The following is a 10,307-nucleotide window of genomic DNA, read 5'->3' as shown; positions in this document are numbered from 1 at the left end:
ACCCTCATGCTCTTCCATAGATCTAGAATAAATCAATATATCATCCAAGAACACAAGAACAAAATGATCCAGGTATGCATGAAAAACCCCATTCATGAGGCACATGAAAACTAAAGGCGTGTTTGTCAACCCAAATCGCACTACTGTGAACTCATAGTGACCATAATGAGTGCGAAACGCTGTCTTATGAATGTCTGCATCATGAATGCGCAACTGATGGTACCCAGATTTCAGATCAATCTTAGAGAACACCTTGGCTCCCTTCACCTGATCGAAAAGATCATCAATACGAGGCAATGGATATCGATTCCAGATGGTTACCTTATTCAGCTGTCGGTAATCAATGCATAACTAAAGAGAACCATCTTTCTTCTTTACGAAGATAACAGGCGCACCCCAAGGAGAGACACTAGGACGAATGAATCCCTTGGTCAACAATTCCTCCATTTGCAACTTCAACTCACTCAACTCCTGAGTGGTCATCCGATATGGAGCTCTTGAAATAGGTTCTGCACCAGAAACCAAGTCAATGCGAAAGTCTATGTCTCACTTCGGAGGCATACCAGGAATCTCCAACGGAAACACATCAGCAAACTCTCGAAGAATAGGGTGACCATCAAGAGCGATTTCTCGACTCTCTCCCTCATCCATATCTTCAAGAGTTACTGCAAAAAGCTGGCATCCTCTATGCATACACCGCTTAAGTTGCATAGCGAAAATCATACGTAAGGATATCGTTCTCTGAACTCCAATGATCCCCACTTTCCTGCCATGGTCATCTAAACACTCTACTGTCTTTTGACGACAGTCCACATGAGCACTGTGAGATGATAACCAATCCATCCCCAACACTACTCCATAGGATCCCAAAGGAATGACTCGAAGGTCAACAGAAGTCACAAAGGGACCTAGATCCAACTCACAACTAGGAACAAAGGCATCTACGAACACGCGCACTCCGGTAGCCAACTCTACATGCCACCTATCTGTCTACTTAGCAGACGCGAGTCCACACCGCTCCACTATGGATGAAGAAATAAAAGAATCTGATGCACCGAAGTCAAAAAGCATTGAGATAGGGATATCACACAACACACTTGCGGCCTCAATAACTGTCCCCTGATGCTCAGCCCGGTGGTCATCAACCGTTGCAAACACTCTATGGGATCTACCAGCCTCCCCTACTATAGGCTCTGATGCAGCTAGCCTCTAACTCCTCGTCTGGTGGGAACGTTGAGGACACTGCGCGGCTATATGACCAAACTGCCCACAAGAATAGCAAGCTCCTCTACCTGGTCCTCTACCTCTAGTCGGCCCACTGGACTGCTGAAAGCTTCCCCTGCTAGGGGCCTAAGATGCACTCTGAGAAGACTGTCCTGGAAAACCATATTTGCTCCTCTGCCAGTTCCTGCTCCTTCTATGATGAGGGTTGCCACCCTGCTGGCCCTGAGACTATTTCGGTTTCTACTGCTGTGGTTGTTGTTGCTGCTGCTACTGTCCACCCTTAGCGGGTGCCTGAGAAGTCCTGAATGGTGCCGCTGACTGGGACTGATTCCCACGAGCTCTGTTCCCACTGAAAGGAACACTCCCTATCTGAACTCCTGACTGTCCACCATGCGCACGGATGAGCTTCTGCTCAACCAATCTGGCTTTCACCACCGCTACCTCCCCTGAAACTGGCTCAAAAACTCTAACCCCTCCACTAATGCAGTCGTTAAGACCTCTCAAGAAATGTTGTACAAGCATAGCCTCATCGTTGCCAATCCCAGCATACTGTTTCAGCTCATAGAATCTATGCTCGAACTGGTCAACTGACATACCAAATTGCCACAATGCATAGAACTCATCTTCTCGAGTCTGCCTCCACTGTGGTGAGAGAAATCGTGCTCTGAATCTCTCTAAGAAAATCTCCCAAGAAACAGTGTTGATACTCAAACCAATTTTCTCCTCCTCTAACTTCCACCATATTGAAGCAAAATCATCGAGACACATGATCGCACATCTCGCTCGAGTGTTGCTACTATATGGGAACATAGTGAAATACCTATCCAAACTAATCAACCAAGTCTCTGCCTCAAGACTTGTGCCTCGACCATCGAAGAAGGGAGGGTTGGTCCTCAAAAGATCCTTGATGTGACTTGAGGGAGCTGAATCATGGCCAACTAGGACCTCTCTCCTCCTAGGAGACCTCTCTCTCTCTCTCTCCTCTGAAACGTGCTGATGTGACTCCCCAACCTGAGAATGGATGGGCTGCTCACCTTCAGGCCTGGGGCCTAGCCTAGCTAGAACCTCCTGAAACATCTGCCTCAGCTCTTCCCTTTTGGGAACCTGCTCTTCTACATGTGGTAATTCCTGATGCACTGACTGATCCTGCTCCACACTCACATGAGCGGGTGGTGGTGAAGGACTATGGCAGTTTGAACCTCGACCCCGTCCCCCACCTCTACCTCTATTGTGGCCACCAACACGGCCAAATCCCTTAGCTTTCCTAACCATGACCAAAACTGCAAAAGAGAAAATGGTTCGGATCAATGACAAGGATAAAGCAAGGGAAATCCAAACACTAAGATCTACACACAAGGTCAAACTGAATGGGCTCACTACAATCCCAGAGTACCCAGTGTTGAAACATGGGCTCTGATACCAAATGTAATGCCCCACCAGGAACCCTAAAGGAATGCAACACTACAAGGCAACTAAAGGGAGAAATAATTTTTTTTTTAAAGATTAAGAGAATTAATCATAACTTTGCACAAATAATAACACAAGCGGAAGACTATCATTGACATCCTTAAGGGTTACCAGCGAAGATTACTTCTAATTAAAAACTATATCACAATATTAATCCAATTATCCATCTAAATTAGGGAAAGTCAATTACTATTAAATAACTCAAGTTCATAAATTGATCTCCAAAGATAGATTTAAAGAGTTACAACATATATACCTCCAATGATTCATTTATACATAAGATGAAAGATAATTGAAACAACATATATCCAATGAACTTAAATTACAACATTTCATAAATTACATGGCTTCCATAGAACAATAAGGTACAAAGGTTACAAAGTTGCTGATACAATGACCACACGGGCCTCAAAGGTACAATATCAAGAACATGAGTTGTTACACGAAGCAAGAACCAAGATACACTGGCGAAGCCAATCCTCACATGAATGAAGGAACAAGATATCCGATGGGAAGTGGCACTACCACCCGACCATGTGATCCCATAATGGAACCACCCCACCATGCTAGGAGATAGTAGAAGACCCTCAAGCAAGCAAGATAAGTACAACAGTTCACATGACTCCGCAATACACAAGTGACTCAACTCACAAACACTAGCGACCCTAAAGAGAGAGTGTCATCACATGGCTTAAGATGGTTACCCTAGGTAGGTCTCCATAGGTCCCGGCCCCCATCTTGGGTTATCCTGGTAACCTCTCCCAAACCCACGGCTCCATCTAAGCATCATGTGGACCCTCCCATCCTTTCGTGAGGACAAGGTGGTAGGTTTGCCATTCCACGCCTTCCCAAAAACCTTGAGCCTATACAAGCACTCAACCGTGTGCGGGGTACATTATCTTAATTAATTTAATAACTACCCACCCCCTAATCAAATTATTAGGTTATCACTTAATAGTTGACTTTCGAGGGGTTATCCTGCCATCCACTTCGGGTGTGGCCCCTGCCTGAAAGCCACTCTCTCTACTAGGACACTAACTGGATAAGACTCTCTATGAGAACTCTATGGTGGGGCTGATAACCATAAATAATCCAGACATAACACAAGTGAAGGACTCATAGTCACAAACCCAGGGTTGACCATTAGGGACATAACACATGATGGCTCACATCCTCAAGGTTTAAACATCGACTCCTGACCAAGGGGTAACATCAATGACATAATGACAATCTTAACCATAATGCAACGACATTTAAACAACTAGACTGCAATTATTAAAACACAAGATCCTACACAAGCAATCTTTCTTTAAAGCAGTCAACAACATAAAATGCTCGCAATAAGGATTTCTGGAATTAAAGAAATCGCATCTATTTAACATAAAGAAATGATGAAGTCACATGCCTAATAAGGTTGAATTGGAACCACATTGACGATTTTAAACCCCCCAACCAGTTGATGATGATAAAATTACAATTTACCCAAATCGACTATAATCAAGTCAACATTTAAATCAAATTAAACAGATATATATAAACTAATATAAAATAATTCCAATATGATACATATTCATCAAATATAATATCATATGATTATATTACATTACTTGTATAACGAAAATTAATATTAAATTTATCCAATTTCTCCTTGATTCCAAAGGTTAATAATAACTTCCATATCATTTTATATATTTTTCCAAATAAAAAAGAAAGATCTAATCACCAAATAGAAGAATTATTAATTAACATTAATATCATTATAACTAACAATTAACTTTAATATTATTATTTAATATTAAATAATAACGATATTATTATTATTGTTTAAATAACAATACATTATTATTTATTATTAAAAAGAAATAACTTTATTTATTATAATTTAACAACTATAAATTATTATATTATATATTTTTATTTTTAAACTTAAAAAAAATATAAAACAAAATTTTAAACAAAACCACGTGGGGCCCAAAGCTCCCACGACAGCAAGTGCTGCTATCCCCAAGTATGAGGAAGTAGCGCTTGATGCATCCTCAGACTTGGGGAAGCAGCGCTGCTGCTAACCCCAAGATGGGGAAGTAGCAAGTGCTGCAGGGAGAGGGTGCGTGGGCTGGGTTGAGCCCAGCTCCCCGCCACCGCCCCCAATCCCAAACTAAGAATTTTTATTTTATTTTTTTATAAAATTGAATTCTGTTTTTTAATAAAAAAAGTCTGGGACAAGAAAAATAACAAACAGAGATACAGAGATAAGAATCTTTGTTAAAAAAAAAAAATAACAAACAAATCCTCAGCCAAATTTTTTTTAACAAACATTTTAAATAATTAAATATATTTATTAAGTCACTGGTAACAAAAATTTTACCAGCAATAAAACTTCTGTGACAAAACAGAGGCAAGAAAAATTCACCCAAATCAGCCCAATTCATTCTTAAAATCAAACTGAATGGGAACAAGCTTGATTTCTATTTCCCAATTGATTTTCTTTGCCCCAAACAAGAATGGACAAGAGAAATTTAACTCATAATTATTATTTTTAAACTGGAAATTACCAGGAAGAAACTATTGTGTAAAAGCTTGGCAAAATTTTGCTAGCATAACTCTACTAAAACCCAAAAACAATATCTCCAACTACAACCAGCAAAAGCCATGAATTTCTTGCACAAGCAAAAATGAAGAACATAAATTAAATTATGAAATTACTTGGAGAGTTTGAGTTTAAAATTTGATGACCAAATTGATGGGATTCTTCTTCAACAATCTCATGGCAAGCAAAGACTCAACACCCAATACTCATAAACCAAACTTTAAACAATAAACAGAGAATTGGAAGAAAGCATGGATTTTTTTAAAATAGACAAGAAGGATTCAACCAACCTCTGGAGTTCCCAAGAAGTTGTGTGTTTCAGCAGAATTCCAAGCTAATTCAAATCCCAAATCCTCCTTTCAAAAAAAATTTCCAGAATTTGTTTTTCTCCTCCAAACAAGCATATCTCTCCAAAAATATTTTTCCAAGGTAAAATAGTAAAAAAAATGTTTTAACCTAATCTTCTAGGTTGAAATATTTTTCTATTTAAAAACATTAAAATAAAACAATTGACTTTTTTTTTTCTTTTTCATATTCCTCTAAAATAAATGGGAATTCCCTTTTTTTTTTAAAATTACATTTCTCATATTTAGCAATTAAATCAACTTTTCAACTAAAATGGAAATCAATAAGTTAGCTTTATTTGTATTTATTAAAAGCAATTAACTTTATTTATTTTACTTCTTCCATTGGATTTAGACATGATTACTTTTCCAAAATAAACAACTATAGATTTAAATCTAATAAATTAATCAATTAAGCTTGGTTCAAGACATAAAGGCATAATAATGAATAAATTGCTTATACCAACAAAGAATGACAACTTAAACTTAAATAAATAACTGAACCACTATGGCATGCAAATCGAGAAAAAGCAAAAAGACTCAAAATTCGAACAAAAGGGATGGACGACCGACTGACGACACTCACAAGAGTAGACTGAGGGTAAGGACTAGGGTCAACAACTATCTCCTCCACTCCCATCGGACATATAAGGCACGCTCAGACCTGTGAAGCCAGGTGGAGACGATACCCTGTACCTACCCGGTACTTGTACCTGCAATATCCTACATCATCGAATCACACATGCATGCATATAAATATAGAATACACGGCACACACACTGATGAAAGAGAATCGCGACATTCCCTGTCTCATCGAAATGAGTGATGAAAAATTGTCCCCTTGCATCCAATACAATTGCAGACATGCAACATATATATGACACATCACCTAGATAAAGTAAGATGTTAGTACAAAGCAATAATCCATGAAATACTAGAAATCACCAGTACTGAAATACTGAAAATAACTCATGCATCTAATATCTAGATAAACATGAAATAATATCAAATACGTCAAAAAAATGTCGAGCAATAAAGTGTCAACTAAATAGTAAACTGCAACATAAAATCAGTTTAATAAGTCTGAACGAGAAGGGGTACTACACGAACCATAATGACAACATAAGGTGTCCTAAGGGGGCATATTGTGTCTTAAGGGGTCATAGCAGACCATATAACTCGTTAAGACACAATATGATCCCTAACAACACCTAAGGGGTCATATGGTGTCCTAAGGGGTCATAGGACACTAGTTGACCCCTTAGGACATCATGTGACCCATTACAACACCATATAGTGTCGTTATGGGTAATATGGTGTCCTAATGGGTCATATAGTGTCCTATGGCCCCTTAGGACACCATATAACCCTTTACATGTTGTTAGGGTTCACATTGTGTCCTATGACCCCTTAGGACACCATATGGTGTCATTATGGGTCGTATGGTATCCTAAGCGCTCATTTGGTGTCTTATGACCCATTAGGACACCATACGACCCATAATGACAACATAAGGTGTCCTAAGGGGTCATATTGTGTCTTAAGGGGTCATAACACACCATATGACCCGTTAAGACACAATATGATCCCTAATGACACCTAAGGGGTCATAGGACACCATATGACCCCTTAGGACACCATACAACCCATAACAACACCATATTGTGTTTTAAGGAGTCATATGGTGTCCTATGACCCCATGGGACACCATATGACCCCTTAGGTCAGCATACGACCCATAACGATACCATATTGTGTCCTAAGGGGTCATATGGTGTCCTAACGGGTCATATAGTGTCCTATGACCCCTTAGGAAATCATATAACCCCTTACATGTCGTTAGGGTTCACATTATGTCGTAAGGTGTCATATGGTGTCCTATGACCCCTTAGGACACCATATGGTGTCATTATGGGTCGTATGGTGTCTTAAGCAGTTATTAGGTGTCTTATGATCCCTTAGGACACCATATGACCCCTTAGGACACCATATGACCCATAATGACAACAAAAGGTGTCCTAAGGGGTCATATTGTGTCTTAAGGGGTCATAACACACCATATGACCCGTTAAGACACAATATGATCCCTAACGACACCTAAGGGGTCATATGGTGTCCTAAGGGGTCATAGGACACCATATGACCCCTTAGGACACCATGTGACCCCTTAGAACACAATATAGTGTCATTATGGGTCATATGGTGTCCTAAGGGGTCATATGGTGTCCTAAGGGGTCATATCGTGTCCTATGACCCCTTAGAACACCATATAATCCCTTACATGTCGTTAGGGTTCACATTGTGTCCTAAGGGGTCATATTATGTCTTAATGGGTCATAACACACCATATGACCCATTAAGACACAATATGATCCCTAACGATACCTAAGGGGTCATATGGTGTCCTAAAGGGTCATAGGACACCATATGACCCCTTAGGACACCATGTGACCCCTTAGAACACCATATAGTGTCCTTATGGGTCATATGGTGTCCTAAGGGGTCATACGGTGTCCTAACGGGTCTTATAGTGTCCTATGACCCCTTAGGACACCATATAACCCCTTACGTGTCGTTAGGGTTCACATTGTGTCCAAAGGGGTCATGTGGTGTCCTATGACCCCTTAGGACACCATATGGTGTCATTATGGGTCGTATGGTGTCCTAAGCAGTCATTAGGTGTCTTATGATATTTTAAGACACCATATGACCCCTTAGGACACCATATGACCCATAATGACAACATAAGGTGTCCTAAGGGGTCATATTGTGTCTTAAAGGGTCATAACACACCATGACCTGTTAAGACACAATATGATCCCTAATGACACCTAAGGGGTCATATTGTGTCTTAAGGGGTCGTAGGACACCAGATGACCCCTTAGGACACCATGTGACCCCTTAGAACACCATATAGTGTCGTTATGGGTCATATGGTGTCCTAAGGGGTCATATGGTATCTGAATGGGTCATATAGCATCCTATGACCCCTTAGGACACCATATAACCCCTTACATGTCATTAGGGTTCACATTGTGTCCTAAGGGGTCATATGGTGTCCTTATGACCTCTTAGGACACCATATGGTGTCATTATGGGTCATATGGTGTCTTAAGTGGTCATTAGGTGTCTTATGATCCCTTAGGACACCATATGATGCCTTAGGACACCATATGACCCATAATGACAACATAAGGTGTCCTAAGGGGTCATATTGTTTCTTAAGGGGTCATAACACACCATATGACCCGTTAAGACACAATATGATCCCTAACGACACCTAAGGGGTCATAGGACACCATATGACCCCTTAAGACACCATATGACCCATAACGACACCATATTATGTACTAAGGGGTAATATGGTGTCATAAGAGGTCATAGGACACCATATGACCCCTTAGTACACCATACAATCCATAACGAGACCATATTGTGTCCTAAGGGGTCATATGGCATCCTAAGGGGTCATAGGACACCATATGACCCCTTAGGACACCATATGACCCATAACGACAACATATTGTGTCCTAAGGGGTCATTGGACACCATATGACCCCTTAGGACACCATACAACCCATAACGACACCATATTGTGTTCTGAGAGGTCATATGGTTTCCTAAGGGGTCACAGGACACAAGATGACCCCTTAGGACACCCTGTGACCCCTTAGAACACCATATAGTGTCATTATGGGTCATATGGTGCCCTAATGGGTCATATGGTGTCCTAATGGGTCATATAGTGTCCTATGACCCCTTAGGACATCATATTCCCTCCTCCCTCCATATCTCACCCTCCATCCTTACCTCATATGGCTTGGCATATTGGGTTATAGGGTCTATGGTTATTGTATAGGGTTGAGGATTTAGCATATTGGGTTATACGATCTAGGGTATTTGTTATAAGTTTGAAATAGTTTAATTTTTATGGTTGTGGCTATCAAACTATAGGGTATAGAGTATAAATTTATCAAGGTTAAAAAATTTCAATGGAAGTCATTTGGCTAGCACCAAATATGGTTGTGGTGCTAGCCAAATGAGCTGCACTAAAAAATGGTTCTATGGTACCCTTGACCTGTGATCCAAGCCCACATTCTCTCATTTTGTCTACTTTTTGTGCATGATCAGACAAAAAAATGCTTTTTGCATTGTGTTGACATTTTATGCAAGGTTATTTTATACATTCCATCAGCGCGCCACCACCTTTTTCTTCATTTGGCAATGTCGAAGAGGAAGAACATAGTTTTTTTTTTATCAAATTTGAATAATTGAGGCAATATTTTCTTATATTTAGAATTCAAATACTTATTAAGTATTATTTTGTTTAAATGTTAGAATAAAAGTGTGAGTCAAAATTGATTACAATCCTATTAGATTTACATTAGATTTAACAATGCATTTGAAGGAAGTTGCATAAGAAAATTATTTGTTTAGTGGTTTAAAACAAAATTTGCAATTTCATACATCCTTTTTAAGATCTTATGAAATAATTTATAAAAGGAATACATGAAATAATTTTAATTTCATATATCCATTTTAACATATACATAATTAGGATAGTCATAGATGCATTAGGACTGTCCTAACATAATTAGGACAGCCATAGAGCTATTAGGACTGCCCTTACACCTCTTGAAATCTCTTTATGAATTAACTTTATTCTCTTTTATGTGCATGTACAT

The sequence above is a fragment of the Cryptomeria japonica genome, chromosome 6, assembly GCF_030272615.1.
Source record: "Cryptomeria japonica chromosome 6, Sugi_1.0, whole genome shotgun sequence".
In the NCBI taxonomy this organism is placed as follows: Eukaryota; Viridiplantae; Streptophyta; class Pinopsida; order Cupressales; family Cupressaceae; genus Cryptomeria; species Cryptomeria japonica.
The sequence above is the reverse complement of the archived record's forward strand: the minus strand, read 5'-3'. Positions refer to the sequence as shown.